Genomic DNA, 14629 nt, shown 5'->3' with positions numbered 1-14629 from the left:
TAGCAGCAAGCACACTAAGGATATTATACATGATCACTGGCATCCACTTAAAGACTTTGAGATCACTGAATTAGTTTCCTGGGGCTTACTGTAACTGGAGTTTGGCTGAGTTGGGCTGTCAGAGTGATCTCAGGGCTCACTGTTGTTGAAAGGGGCAATTCTGTCCCCCCTGGGCTGCCTACAGCCTCATGCTCTGCTACAGATAAACCCCTCAGTGGAAAAGCCAGTGAGGTTTCCTGCTGGATTAGTGAGCTGAACAAGCTCAGTGAAGGGTCTCAGGAGCACCAGGGCAGACGGAGGAGGAAGATGCCAGAGCTTCCCTTGACAGCAGTGAGGTAATAAATCAGCTCAGTCATGAAATCAGATGAAGTCTCACTTCTTGGTTTAATCACCTCTGCATATATATAGCTCCTCTGGGCCTCTACCCTTCCCCTTGCAACCCACAGGGCACGTGGACTTGTAGAAAAGTGCAAACTGAAATCACAAAGACGTGCACTCAAGTTTTAGCTATGTGGAAGTGCATTACAAAGCATCCTACATTCCATAAGAAGTGACTTCAACTTGATCTCATGATGTTCCTCGACAAGATAATTTAGTCATCTTAGCAAGCATGACATCCATCCCAGCACTCACCCAGCATCCTGGCTTCATCTAACATAGCAGTCTTCCTTTAGGATGTCTAATTCAATAAGTAACAACACCAAAGAGTGGATGCTATGGAAGAAGATGGTATAGTCAGCAATGCTGACAGATAACAGTGAGACAAAGGGGAATCTTTTGATGGAAAAGCTGAGTATCAGGTGTGCTAGGCAGGTTTTTCAGTAAAGAAAAATCATTATTCAAGAATTTCACTATAGAACAAATAATACCAGAACAATCTATTTCCATTAAATTCAGTAATAGTCTCACTGGCTTTTGGGCTTTTGGAAACTATTCTAGTGGAATCACATTAATTAATGCACAAAGAACAATGTACAGAACAAACAGGCAGGCTATTCTTGAATCAGGATCATATCTTTAAAGCATTGTGATGGAAAGGGCTGCACTACATAGTGGCTGAGGTGCCGGAGGTTAAAAGCTGCAAATGCTGGTCCTGCATGCAGGATGCTGCTTTGGGCCAGATGGGAGATGAATTGGATGCTTAGGTCTTTTGGTGGGATTTGGATCATATAAATAAGAATGTATTTCAGTGTCATCCAGCATTCATCTACCTACAGGAAATACTGGGATAAAACTGAGGAAATTAATCTCTCCCTTCAAGATATCATTCCAGTGCAGTGAATTTCATTAGTTTTCCTGGGATTAAACAGCTCCCAAGACCGTGTCCCTGCAGACCTAGTGTGGGCCATGCAAGCTGACTGCAAGACAAGCTGCTTCCACAGAGAGCCTAAGCCAGGGATAGCCCCTGTGTAGCAGAATGTTTGCAGGTAAAATAACCTAATGAAGGTCCTTCAGCTCAGCTCGGAGTGAGCACTGCTCATGAAGGCCCTGCTCTTGAAGGCACTGCTCCCAAAGCTGGTGGCTTAGCAGCACACCCGGCATCTGCTTGCTGGCACTGATTGCTGCACAACCACATCTATATTGAGAGGCGACAGGAAATTTATCTCCCAGCACCTCATCAAATCAAGTGTAATTCCTGACCATTTGCCAGATGGGAGCAATAACTGTGCTAAGTGCCTTGGAGGAGAGTCTTCTGCAAGTCACATGTGTGGATCATGAGCTCCTGTCGGTCACAGTTGTCTATGACTTGATGAAGCCCTTGCATAAGGAGCTCTGCTGACCTGCTGGGAAAGGTCAGAGCCATCTCTGTTACACTACAGACGTTTTCTACACACGGCACATTAAATTCCTGGATATTAAGTAGCTGTATCATGCCTTCAGGTTGCCAAATACAGGTCACTTGGTTCCTGTTAGCTAATTTGCTCTGGACTTTGTGATCCAGAAGAATTTGGTACTTTTCAAGGACTCAAAAACATCTCTCTCCTATTGTACATTTCTCAGAGGTCTTAAGGTGGGGGCAAGCATGATAATAACCTCTTTCAAATACTCCTAAAGTCAATCTGTAAATTCTCTGCTCTTCACCCTTTATCCCTGAAAGGGCCTGAAGACAGTCAGTCCAACCCAGCTTTTGCTGCATAGGTCTTTGCAAGGCTACTCTGGATAACAGAAGAGGGAAAAAACTTCATCTACCAAGACATCTGTGCTTTAGCTGCAATGAAACACCTACTTTAAGAATGCTCATCTGGCCGTGCAGTTTGCCCACTGCTTGGTGATTAATCACAACACTTGAAGCCAAAGTGATCACTTACAGTGTAGTGTAATATGACTGGCTCTTTGCAAAGGCAGCATGCAATGGCTGGGGATTTTCCCAAAGAGGTGAATCCTTTCCAAATGAACGCTGTGTGTCTACAGGGGGGCATGTAAAATACTCAGAAATATATGCACTTACAACAACTAGTTAATGCATTGCCCTGAGCTCAGCTTTCTATCGGTGCCCTTGAGCTCTTGCTAAATAGCACTGAATTTGTACTTGACGTTCTCTGGCTATTCCCTTCAGCCACTAAAGGGATATAAAGACAGTATTGCAAGGTAATCCCAACTAGTTGGTTAATGCATAGCTGGCAAGCTCTCAAAGCTAGACAAGATGTAATGAACAGGTGGAAAACACTGGCAGACTATTGTGTATTTTCTTCTGTAGGAGTACAAAGGCAGCATTATCCTTATGAGGTCTGATACAATTCCCTTCCATGTGCCTAGGAATCCTTTCCATGATTGCAAAAGGAGCCCCAGTGGAGCCTCTGTAGCAAACCCCAAGGAGTAAACACAAGCCATCATCTTGGGCTTTATGAGCTGGGGTCCCATTAAGAATGTCATATTCTAGCTTCAGTGTTGCCAGGAAATCCAGGTGATATTTGTTTGCACCTTGGCTTTTGGCTGGGAAGAGCAAATCCAGTCCTTTGAAAACAGTTGGAGTTTTTATCTGTCTCCTCTGCAAGCAGATCTAGTGTTTGGCAAAAATACGTAACAAAATACTTACTCCAAATGTCGGGTAAGGTAAGCTTTGCCTTGTGGATGTGCATGGAGACTTCCATATATGAGGGAACAGAGGGGATGTGCTTTTAAGGGGCAAGTGTATTTTGAATGGTGTTTTTTTTTCTGCTTCTGCTAATTCACTGTCCCCTTGGAACGTGTTTTCTATGTTTCCTTCTTTATCTTTTCTATCTAGAGTGTAAAATCTTCAGGGAAAGGATTGCTTTACCTGGTGTGTACTCAATACCCAGCACTCACCTGAACCTCGCTGTGATTACTGTGGATGAAATAAGCTCTGACTGCTCCATCCCTGGCAGTGTTCAAGGCCAGGTTGAGGAGCTTTAGGGTCCCTTCCAACCCAAACCAATCTGTGATTCCATGATTCTATTGGTGTCTGCAACAAACGGGAGGAGTTGTACAGCACTGAGCGCAAGGGTTCTGCTTCTTGATAGGTATCCAGAAGCCAATTTGTGCAAGTAATAAGACTATTTTAAATCTGGATTTTAGGAGGTCTGGATTTGACAATGCTTTGCTATATATCCATAGTAGTGAAAAAACAAACACTAGTGAAATATTTCAGAGTCTTCATTTGCATAAAATTAGATGCTTCTTCCTCCATCCCTGTCAAAACTTTAGCAAAGAGGGAAATCTCTGTGCCCTAGGAAGCTTAGCTGTGAACGCTTTGAGCTATTCCAGCCCTTGTGTTATAGCTTGGTGTCTACAGTCACAAGTGATTAGCATGTATATGCATTATCAGACTGGAAAAACACTTCCTAGCTTGGAATGTATTTCTGCTTCATTTGCACTGGCTTCCAACCTCATACTCCTTCTCTAAATATTATACATACTGATCTAAGGTATTTACAGTTAGTTCATATGCCAAACTGATGGAAGATAATGATATAGCCGGTTAAAACGAGTAGAGAACTATTCTAGCATGCTAGTCCTCCTAATATTACTTATCCATGCCAGACCAACACTGAAACATGGGAATCAATTTTATAGAGATGTTGCGTTTAGACCTTAAAATTATAGTTGCCTTTATAAAGGCAGCAAATTAAGTTAGGTGATTGACTGGATCAAACTGACAGATGATAGATGAGGTACACAGATTTGGCCGAGAGTCTCTGAATTCTCTTTCACAGCTCTAAGTGTCATTGTAAATTGTTTTTAACATAATTTTGAACCTCTAACTCTGGCAATGGGTAATAAATCAGCTTGAATCCATCAGCAACTGGCCTTATGCGTGCATTCTGGCACTCTTTTTTGTTCCCCTCTGGTTTGAATATAGCTACTATTCAGTGAAATCCAGAAGGAGATTTAGACATGATGGAGTAGGGGAAGCATTTAAGTGACTCAGATACAAACACGAAAAAACCCACGTGTAAGTAGCAAGAAATAGGCATTAAAAGCTGCCAGGAAGATACAGTCAACAACGATATATTAGGATCTTGTTGATTTATAAAGAGCAAAGTTTGAAAGCTGTTTTGATTCCAAGTTTCTGGCCCGTCCTCGTGCCTGTTTTCTCCGTCTCCCATGCCTCCAGGCTCCAACTGTCATGCAGGAAAGGCAGGTGATATACAGTGTGGACTTGCAAATCCCCTCATTCCCACCTCAGCCCCACACCTCTGCCACATCTCGGAGTCAGAATATGAGATGGGTTCATATGGTGGATGGGTTCATCTCACCAGCTGTATGTGCCTAGTTAAAGCCTATCCTTAAGGCTCCTTCCAGAGAGTTTGCAGAAAAATGTAGGTCCATGGAGTAAGTAATTTGGACCTAGGTGTCCAAGAATGGTGGGTTTAGTCTCCTTCAGGAAATATTGATCTTTATTAACATCTGTGGAAGCCTCTAGCAGCATCTTAGATGAGATGCTTGACTTACAGATGGCAGGAGTTAGGCAAGAAACTGCCAGTGACGTTAAGGTAGGTGTGTGGGCAGGATTCCTGAACTACACAGGCACTGATGGATTCAGATACTCAGTCTGAATATTAAAAGCACCTCCCCATTCAGCACCCATTGCTGAGATTCAGTCTTGTCTGGCAGAGATTGCTTTGGAGGCTTACTCATGCTTTTGAAAAAAACATAGATCACGCAAACAAAAGGCTTCTTGGGTCTGCAGAGATAACTGTTGCTCAGACTCATACTTGCTGTCTGTCCCAGCTTGTTCCAGCGCCTCTGAGTTTTCGGGTATAGCCACAGAAGGAATTACAGATATCCCTTCTCATTACAACAGCGCAAGTAGAATTTCAGTCATCAATCATTCTTGCTCCAGAGTCTCTTTATGCTCTGAAGCTGATTAGCTGCTGAAATAATCCAGCTTTGATGGCAAGCAATGCTTTATTAACACTGCAACTGACTGTTTTTTGCTCATCATGTGCTTTAAATGGATCCTGTGCTTCTTTTTGTTCTTCCTTCTGCCTGTGGAGCTCTCAGGAAGGCTTGGTGACTAACCGTATGCTTCGTGCATGTTCTTTGCATCAAAACAAAACCTAAAATGCAAATGCTGCTGGTTGTGTTCTGGGTTTAGGATCTCTTCAAAGCGTAAACATGATCTGACAGTCTTTCTTCTGCAAGTAGGCGCTACACAGGGATTTACTGTATTCATCTGTGCAGGGATGTGCTGGGTCCTAGGCAGACTGTAATTCCTTCACATGGTCTCCATCTGTTCCATCTTACTTGAAGGACTGTCCCCAGAGCTGCTATTGCTCTCTCATGAGCACCCAGGCAGGTTCTGTGCCCATGAATCATCATCTCAAGAAAGGAGAAGAGGATCAGCAGTAACCCTACTTCAAGTAGAGGGAATTGATTTCAGCAATAGTAATGAGCACACCAGAGAGCTGGAGAGATGCAGCTAATCAAGATGAGCCAAGCAATTAGCAGTACTAACACGCAGCCCCTCACCAGCCTTTCCCTGCCCATACCCCTGGCAACAAGCAGCAAGTAAATGAGAGGGGTAATAAGAAAGGATTAGATCTGCAGCCATTAAAAAAATCTTTTGTCCTACGTAAGTTCTTTCATCCTACGTAAGTTGCCTTAAAGATTTCCTTTAGATGGAGCAAAATCAGGGTTTTATCTCCTGTGTTAGTTAAGTAGTACCTAAGTGGCAAAATGTGTTGCTGAACACTAAGCAAGAGATGTTAAATGACTTTAAATTAGCCTAAACCATTGCTGCAGCTGACAGACTTGCCTTGTCGCTTTACACAATCTGCTGCAGACCTCAGGTTTCATCTGATGTGGGCAGAACTGGGCCCAGGGATGGGTTTGCTTTGAAACCTCACAGGACCCTACAGTAGTGCCTTCCATTTGTGAGAAACAGCAGCACTTCTGTACAGATACTGGATCACAGAGCAGGCTCTGCTGCCGCCACCTTGCATTTGGGGAAGCTGTGGAAAAAGGTGGTGCTACTTTCTCAGGCAGACCAGTAGCCACGGTGGGAATCTCCAGGCCTTAGCTCTGCTGTGCTGTGTGCTCTCAGAGCACTTCCCAACTCTTTAAATCAGTTCCTTCTTAAACCAAATGATGCATTATGTGTTTAGTGAAAATACTGACTGTAAGACCCTCAAAACTTTGTTGACATTCTTGTCAGTGTTTTGGAGAAATAAAACTACCCAGTGATACAGTGTCTTATTTATATGTAAATTGTGAAGAAATTAGGGAAAGCAGAGGACTGCCATTGCAAACATTACACAGATAACAAATAGTTTGCATATTTCCTTCCCTAAGAACTTTTTGCCATGTTTCAGCTGGGATTATAAAAATAAACAAGTGTTTGGGGGTATGTAACTTGCTGGCCTGATTCTCAGAGCTCAGCATGACTTCAGAATCAGGTTCCTTTCATGTGCCTCAAAGCTGGGCAGCAAGAATCATCACTCTTTTTTTCTTTAAGCTATAAGCCTTTGATATTAAATATGTATTCAGACCTCTCACTGATACCAAGAAGAGCTATGTGCATTTATAAAGCTCTCATCTACAGCATGCCTAGTTGTTCTGGTTCTGAAATAAGACATCTTTGGAATGCTGAAAAAAGGGGATGGAGATGGAGAGATCAAACCAGGTCAGCACTTTTGTCTTTGGTGCAACTGGAAGGTACCTTTGCAGAGGTGAGAGGATGGTGTGTTCTACCCCAGAAAGACAACCTGTACAACTCAAGAGGCCCAGAATAGCTCCTGATGGGGACCATTGAAATCTGTAGGACACAGATAACCTGTGAAAGCACTACCTGAGGTGAATAATACCAGAGGAAAAACAGCCATAGAAAACATGTTGGCTTTGTCAGCTGTCACCATCAGTAGCTTTCCAAGGTCATCTGTCTGAGCAAAGCAAGCATTTGCAGATTGCAGGAGTGGAAAACTTGCAATAGAGTCAGGTTATTGTGCAGGGCGATGCCAGGCTGGGCTATTTTCATTTCCATCTTCGGATGAAATGGAGTAGAGAACAAGTCTCTGCCAATTTAACTTCATCATAATCCCATTCAGTTACTCCTAGTACATCTGGAGGTTGAAGATCAGAGCCGTCAGTGGGGTGATCTGTTGCCAAGAGCAATTGTCTCTCCGGATCAGATTCCAAAGGCCAGCAAGTCTGTTAAACGATCACCGCAGCGTGATGGCTCTGGAGTTCATTTCACAGATTATACTCACACAAGGCAAATACCCAAAACTGGGCCTGTTACCTCACTGTGCAATTCTGGCACTGCCCCAAAGCATGGGTTGTTATGGCAGGAGCTGGGTACAGAGCACAGATGAGCCCATCCTGCCCCAGGTCTACAAAAGAGCCTATTATGTCTTAAAGACAAACAGCCCAAACTTGAATTAATGGGCTGAGTGACTCTGTCTCACCAATTAACTGTGTGTAACCAATCAATCCTTGGCAGACAGCTGACGTGTTAGTTCAAGTGTTGCTAACACAGAAAGCCATTTTAGAAAGGTAGTGAGACAAACACACCATCAGGAATCACTGGTCTTTGTTGCGACTGGAACGTGAAACAAGAAAGGTGATACACATCCTTAGTTCTGTTCTGAAAAGAGCAGGAGCAAGAGGGAAGGTTTCTCATGCCAGGAATATGTAATAAACTGGTAATAAATGGAAAGAGACGTTTTAATAAGTGTTAAATAAATGGTATAAATTAAAAATCATATTCCTGAAGATCACAAACCATCCTGTGAATCTGCAGTAAATATCAGAAAGGTGAAAAGCAATAGAGCCAGTGCTGTCACTTTATAAATGTATAAGATGGCCATCATTGATTAACTGTTTATTAAAACATCTCTTCATGTCTGATTGACATACTGTAAGCTATTTATAAGCACCTTTTCAAACACTGGTGCAATCCACAACGATTTGCAGTTATTTATCCATTTGTTATAGGAGTCGTCATTAGTTTTAAGCCTGCATGGTGCTATCCATCGAGGCAGTGTTAACAAAGCAGATGGCCAAAAGAAAAATAAAGGTTAAAAGTTGTAAAAGCAAGTAACAAAAGTACTGTTGATGAAGGACAGAGGGAAAGAAGAGATTTGCAGGCTATTTGAGCAAAGTTACCAGATGCAGGTAATGCAGTTACAGATGCCCAGGTGATGGAAAGCCCCATAAAGCAGTTATGGACTCAAACCCAACCCATGTCACCCTTGGCCATGACAGTGGCTGCAGGCCAAAGCCAAGACAAAGGGTCAGGGATCTGTGTGAGGAGGAAGATTTCTCACAGATTTGTTGCCAGAAACAGTGATAGTCTCACTGAGTGCACCACAACCTGTCTGAAATAAAACCTTCCCATCCTAAGAGTAGTCCTTTCATGATGGAGTAAAACATAAAGGATCTAGTATTTGCCTGGGGAGTGAAAACAGTGCATCTGTGTGACTGTGGCCACTGGCTTCATGCATACATGAGTCTCAGTTTCCCCCTAATGTCAGTAATGGCTTCACTATGAAATACTGCCTTTGTTTCTTTTGTTGTTGCTCTGTTGCTCTTTTAATTCAGAAGCATGCTCTTTGTTCTGAAAGCCAAACTCTGTTGCAGCCTGCTTTTGCCCTATACTCCAGGCTTGCATAGATACTCTTAATGACTCCAACTGCCTTTGAAAGGCAGCAGACATTTAACAATCATACACAGGTTATGTGAGTAATGTTCTTCTATTGGAGGGTGGTGTTTATTAAAAATAGAAGATTGTTTTATTGTGATATTCTTTCTGCACAGTAGAATTCTGTGTAACATGGAGGATTTATTAATTGTGTAACCTCATCTGGAGAAGTATTAAAGTACTAAATTAAGAATCAGGTGAAAAGAATCCCCACTGAGCTGCTGAGATAATGTCTAAGCATGTTAATACTGAATATCTTACTTTTCTCCCCAGTATCTCGAGAGGATCCTATTTCACATTTTCTTTACATGGAGGTGTAAAGAGTAGAGGAAGTAACAAAGAGTGCAGCATTACCAGCAGGATTCAATTGATCCAACTGGCATGATGAAGAGGCTTTTGTCAAGCCAATGCGGGAGAAATCTTTCTGAGCTATTAGAGAATAAAACCCAAATCAATTTGTGACCTGTAGTTTCAGGTCTCTAAGAGCAGTTCTCAAAAGGCTTGAGATTTGTCATAGTCTCTTTGTTATGTCTTTGCAACCACTGAAGTGTTTCAGAGTGAGACAGATCCTGTGTTAATGCACAAGTCACTGTGGCCATTGGCCAGTTGTCCATCCTTGGCCTGCTTTGGAGCAAAACTCATGCACATTCTGGTCACAGCCAAGTTACCTCTGTCCAGACGATGAGCAGTGACCCAGGTGCTGTATTCCATAGGCAGCAGTTAAATCCCTCTGAAGACAATGAGGCAGTTGTGCATGTGTCTCAGCGTAATGAGAATCCCACTTAGGTACTGTTTTATCTCAAGTGTTTAAGCGTTTTAGTGAGTCTTTAAAAACAGGCAGCTTTAAATGGGTCTCATAGGGAAGACTCAATTGCATTCCCCAGTACAGACAGCGAATCTAAAGATCACTAGTGAAGCATTTGTAAATCCCCAACACAGGGGTTTAAATAGCGCTCAGGTGATGGAGAAGGCTTTGGACAGAGCTTGAGTTTCATCTCCAGGGTTGACTGTCCTGTGGTGAGGTCTGCCCCAAGGAGAGCAGCAGCATGAATGAGGCTGGAGTCCCACTGCATGAGGGGGCTTTGGACAGAGCTTGAGTTTCATCTCCAGGTAACTGCAGCATTGACTGTCCTGGGGTGAGGTCTGCCCCAAGGAGAGCAGCAGCATGAATGAGGCTGGGAGCCCCACTGCATGAGAGTGCAGTAACATGCCCACCCACGTCCCGCCTGCCTTATTTCTGCTTTCATGGGATGCTTTTGTTTTCTCTTCACACTTTTCTTTTTCTTCACTTAATTGTATGTATTTCAAGGAAAACAAACACTACATGAAGCTAATTACAAGGAGTTTATTGACTTGAACCTCATTCACAGCAGACTCCTAACCCCTGACATCTTTCAGATGAGCCAGGCGAGGTTGAGAACTCCTTCTCCCCGGTCTGAGACACTCTGACCCGACTTTATTTAATTGGTCTCTCGCAATAATTAAGTACTTGCCAAGGGCCAGTTTAAAGGTGCTACCATCTGATTTTTTTCCTCTCCAATAGAAGGATTAACCCCATTAGCAGTGAACTCTATGCTTCACGTCTGTAACCTTACAAAGGAACATAATCCTGTCTCACTCCACCAGCTCATTCTTTTCCTCTGCAGAAAATCATTAAGAATCTCCTCAGCCCTCATCACAGTTTGGACCTGTTTTCTTTTTGCCTGGGTGTTCAGAAGCAGGCAGAGATCCAGACAGGCATGGGCTGGGATTGGAATTGCTGGGAACACTTGCTAATTCATTCTGGTTTCTCTTTTTAGAATGGCAGGGATATTATTTCATTGCTCCTGGCTTCAGGTTGTGCGTTGGCGCTCAGCTCTGAGGGGGACTGAGAGGCAGCAGAGTGGCTATTTTGTAGGGACACTGCGAGGTGTGGCTTTCAGTCATGGTCTGGGTTATTTCCTCTCCCTGTGGATTACTACCTCTTCCTCCTCAGCCTGTCTATGGGATGCAGAACAAAAGCCCATTTTTCCTTCAGATTCTCTCAGAAATGGGCTTTGCATGTTTTAAAAGAGTGGGGGCTTTAGTAACAAGGCTTTGCGTGAGCCCCAGTGAGGCCTGGGCATCCTCACCCCTTCCTAATGGAAAGAGACTGCCAATGCAGCTGTAAAAGAAGACGTGACTGGCTGCCTGCAACATGAGGGGACTTTGCCAGGCTGGGCATGATGACAGGGTGGCAGTCATTGTGCTCCCATCAGTCCAACCTGGAAAACATCCCCATCTCCATACACCAGCCTGACCCTTCCTCCATCCCAGTCAGACACTGCCCTCCTTGGTAATTGCTTCAGAGCAGGCCTGGGGACACCCATGTGCGGCTGGGATCTGCTTGGGGAGCTATTTTCCTGCAGCTTAAAAATGAATACTGGTATTTCAGCTGACAAAGGGCCACAGGTTGGTTGTCCTTAGGCTGGGCTGCAGATAAGTGCTGCTCCGCTGCTGGTGGAGCTGGAGGGCTATGTGGAAGGCACACAGGATAGACAGAGCCGAGGGGAAGCCTGGCTCTGGTTTTACTCAGTGCATTTTTAAGCATCTAAGTTGTTTTTAACAAGCTATAAGAAATAATGACTACTTAGGACACATGGAGTTGTTCTAATTTACTAACAAAATTATATTCTTTGCAGATACGAGCAGAGGCACGTAAGGATGTCACACTATACAGAAGGTAGGTGTCTCCAGCAGGGCAATCTTATATACTGTAATGCTTTCCTTATTGTTAATAACACCATCCTACATTTAAAAAGTGCTTTCCTTCCCAAAGGACCCCAGACTGTGTTATTACTTGTGGTCTAGTCCTGAGGGCAAATGCATTGATAAGGATTTTAATAGGAAATTTGTCAGATTCGAGCCAGCAGAGAGGATGATGACTTCTCCAAGGCTGAAACACAACCTCTGCTAGGGTGGGGGAACCAGCAGCTCAGTCCCAGCATTTTCACAGTGGAAGCTGGCTTGGAAAAAGGCTGATGGAAAGGAAAAGCCTGGTGCAAAAGGAGCATGGAGGACTTGCTGCTGGGCTCTTGGGATGGAGGAAGAGCCCCACACTTTGCTGGCTTATTGGATAAGTCGGCAGTTGGGCTGCTCTGAGCTTGTCTATGCTGTGGAAAGGAAGGTGTTGATAAATACTGACTGACAGGAGCCTGGTACAAAAGAGGATCACACTTATAACTGGACAGAGAGGGATGTTAGTAGAGAGGTTGCACGTGAGAAGTGACACATTAACATGCACTTGTTCCCTGTGGAACAAAGTGCTGGAATCCCAGGTTGTAGCCAACTTGGGAGGAGCAGAAGGGGCATTTTTGGTAGAAGTGTGTAAGAGTTTGCTCTTGAATCCCAAGAATGTCCATTCAGTAAACTTACCCTAAAATTAGAGTAACCTGTCACTTTTGCTTGCCAGTGGAGGGTGTAGGGTTATGGAATGCGGTTGTAATGCCACCAGGATTTTATATAGATCTTGTTGCTTCCAGTACACCAAAACTGAGCAGCTGCTCTCAGTGTGTAAGTCTGCCAGGGTCAAACTGAAACCCTGCTTCTGTTAAAGTTGAGGATTTTTGCTATTGATTTCAGTGAGGCCACACTTTTCACTTCTGGCCCTTTCAGAAACACAGTAGAAAACCCAAACTGCTGCTGGGTGGAAAGAAGGAAAAATGTGTATTGATTTTGGCTTGAAAATTCCAACATTCACTTGTGAATTTAAAATAGAAAATCTATTTGCCATATGCTCAGTTCCAGAAGAACTACGTCTCTGGAGAACCTGCTTCCTTGGGTTGCTTTGGATGGAGAGGGACTGCTTACAGATTTCTTTGCTTTACCCTCTTCTGTTTTACTTCTCACATTTGCCATTAAACTAGCACTGACATTTCTGTGCCATCTGGCTTTTTTTGTTGGTGGATTTTTAAGGGGGTTGGAGAAAGAAAGGTTCAGGGTAAAACAAGAGTTTGTGTTGCTAGATCAAGAGTCAAGAGGGGGACCTTATGCTAAAACACTTTGCCAAGGGAGTCTGGGTTGTAAGGAGGGGATTTAGGGCTTTCAAAAAGGAGAAGAAATCTCTGCACATCTGAAAGGTGGGTTGGTTCTGGCACAGCTTAACATACTCTCCACAACGGCTGCTACAGCAGAGAGGCACAGTGGTAGACAGCCCAGAAATTGCTGACATGCAGGTTACTGCTTTATTCATCTCTCTGGAGGCCAAGAACTATTCAGACAAATGGGGCTGTCAGTTTTAAGGACTAGAAGGAAACGTGTACCTGCAGCCTCACGTGTTTTGAGGTAGAGGTTGGTATGTTTGAATATGTGAAGGGAGAGGATTGGACTTGCTGGCTTGGAGATTTCCCCCTGCTCCTGTTGGATTCATCAGTTCTCATTAGGGTCTGGACAAGCCTGGGAGAGGCTATTTCCAATTAGGAGGAGTTCTCAGCCTGGAAAACAATGAAGTAGAGTTTCTTGTGAGCACTTAATGCAAACACTTTGTGTCATTCATAACCTTATCATACAGTTTCTTGCAGCATCTCACATTTCCCAGACATTGGGGTTTTTTCCCTAACTTAACACCAAACAGCGGAAGAATTCCATCTGCCCTTGGTACCCTTGTACAGCTGAGGAAAGAGGTCATGGCTGACAGCGTCAGCTGCAGTGATTGCAGACACAGCCTCTGAGTGTAGTGTAAGCACGAATTTAGACTTTCTAATTGGGTTAGAAGAGCATGTTAAATGCCCAGAGGAAGAGCTGAGATTGGAGCCTGGCCAGTCTTGGCAGGGGGCAGAGCTGAGGGCTGACATCAGCCTAGCCAGATGAGCTCGTGCATGTGTTGACACCCAGATCACCCCCCCTTCACTTCTGGGGTGACAGGAGAAGAAGACATATGAGCCATGAACAAGATCATATATTGATCTTTCACAGCATGTAATTTATGGAAATGGCACTTAATGTATGTAGATAAAAGTGACATTTCTCCTGGACTGTTTATCTCCAAAGTGTCTTGCAAAATGATCACATTATGACTCTGCATAGCAAGAACGTCTGTTCTCTCAACCCTCCAGACCATATACTTGTTTGTTGTCAGCACAAGCCATTTAGTTACTAATTCCCAGGGTTAATATACAGTATCAGGCTATTACACTGCATTGTATCACACTTGCTGAATGACATTATGTGTGGCTTATATTTAATTTCAGCTCCATTTCTAATTGTTCTGTGGTGGAGTTACATGACCGAACAGGGCTGTGGATGTTATCTGCTGTGCTTGTAATGCACTGAGTGGCTTCTACCTCATCCTTTGCCTCCATCTGTTTCTCTACTGCTCCCGTTGAGCCCACACGACTATCTCCAGGTAAATATTTGTTAATCAATGTTCTTTGTCTATCACAGGCCAAAATGAGATTTCTATTCAACTGATTCAAACTAATTAAATCACATAACAGCAATGAGGGCTTTTAATCTTTTTCCACATGTTACTGTTTGGTTGCCATATAATGATTCCTAAAGAACATTGAT

General features: G+C 43.6%; 1 long non-coding RNA gene across 1 annotated transcript in view; it reads left to right on the top strand.

The window, feature by feature from the left end:
- The window catches only part of LOC134163840 (uncharacterized), a 64675-nt gene that overhangs the window by 26761 nt on the left and 23285 nt on the right, over positions 1 to 14629 (top strand). The window contains exons 5-6 of the long non-coding RNA XR_009964865.1: positions 11764 to 11804; positions 14311 to 14465. This is a non-coding gene — a long non-coding RNA (uncharacterized LOC134163840). The remainder of the gene's footprint in view (positions 1 to 11763; positions 11805 to 14310; positions 14466 to 14629) is intronic.

This window comes from Pezoporus occidentalis, unplaced genomic scaffold, assembly GCF_034315485.1.
Source record: "Pezoporus occidentalis ecotype Australia unplaced genomic scaffold, CSIRO_AGI_Poc_V1 ctg208, whole genome shotgun sequence".
In the NCBI taxonomy this organism is placed as follows: Eukaryota; Metazoa; Chordata; class Aves; order Psittaciformes; family Psittacidae; genus Pezoporus; species Pezoporus occidentalis.
Note: the sequence above shows the minus strand (reverse complement) of the source record. Positions and strands in the feature narration are given on the sequence as shown.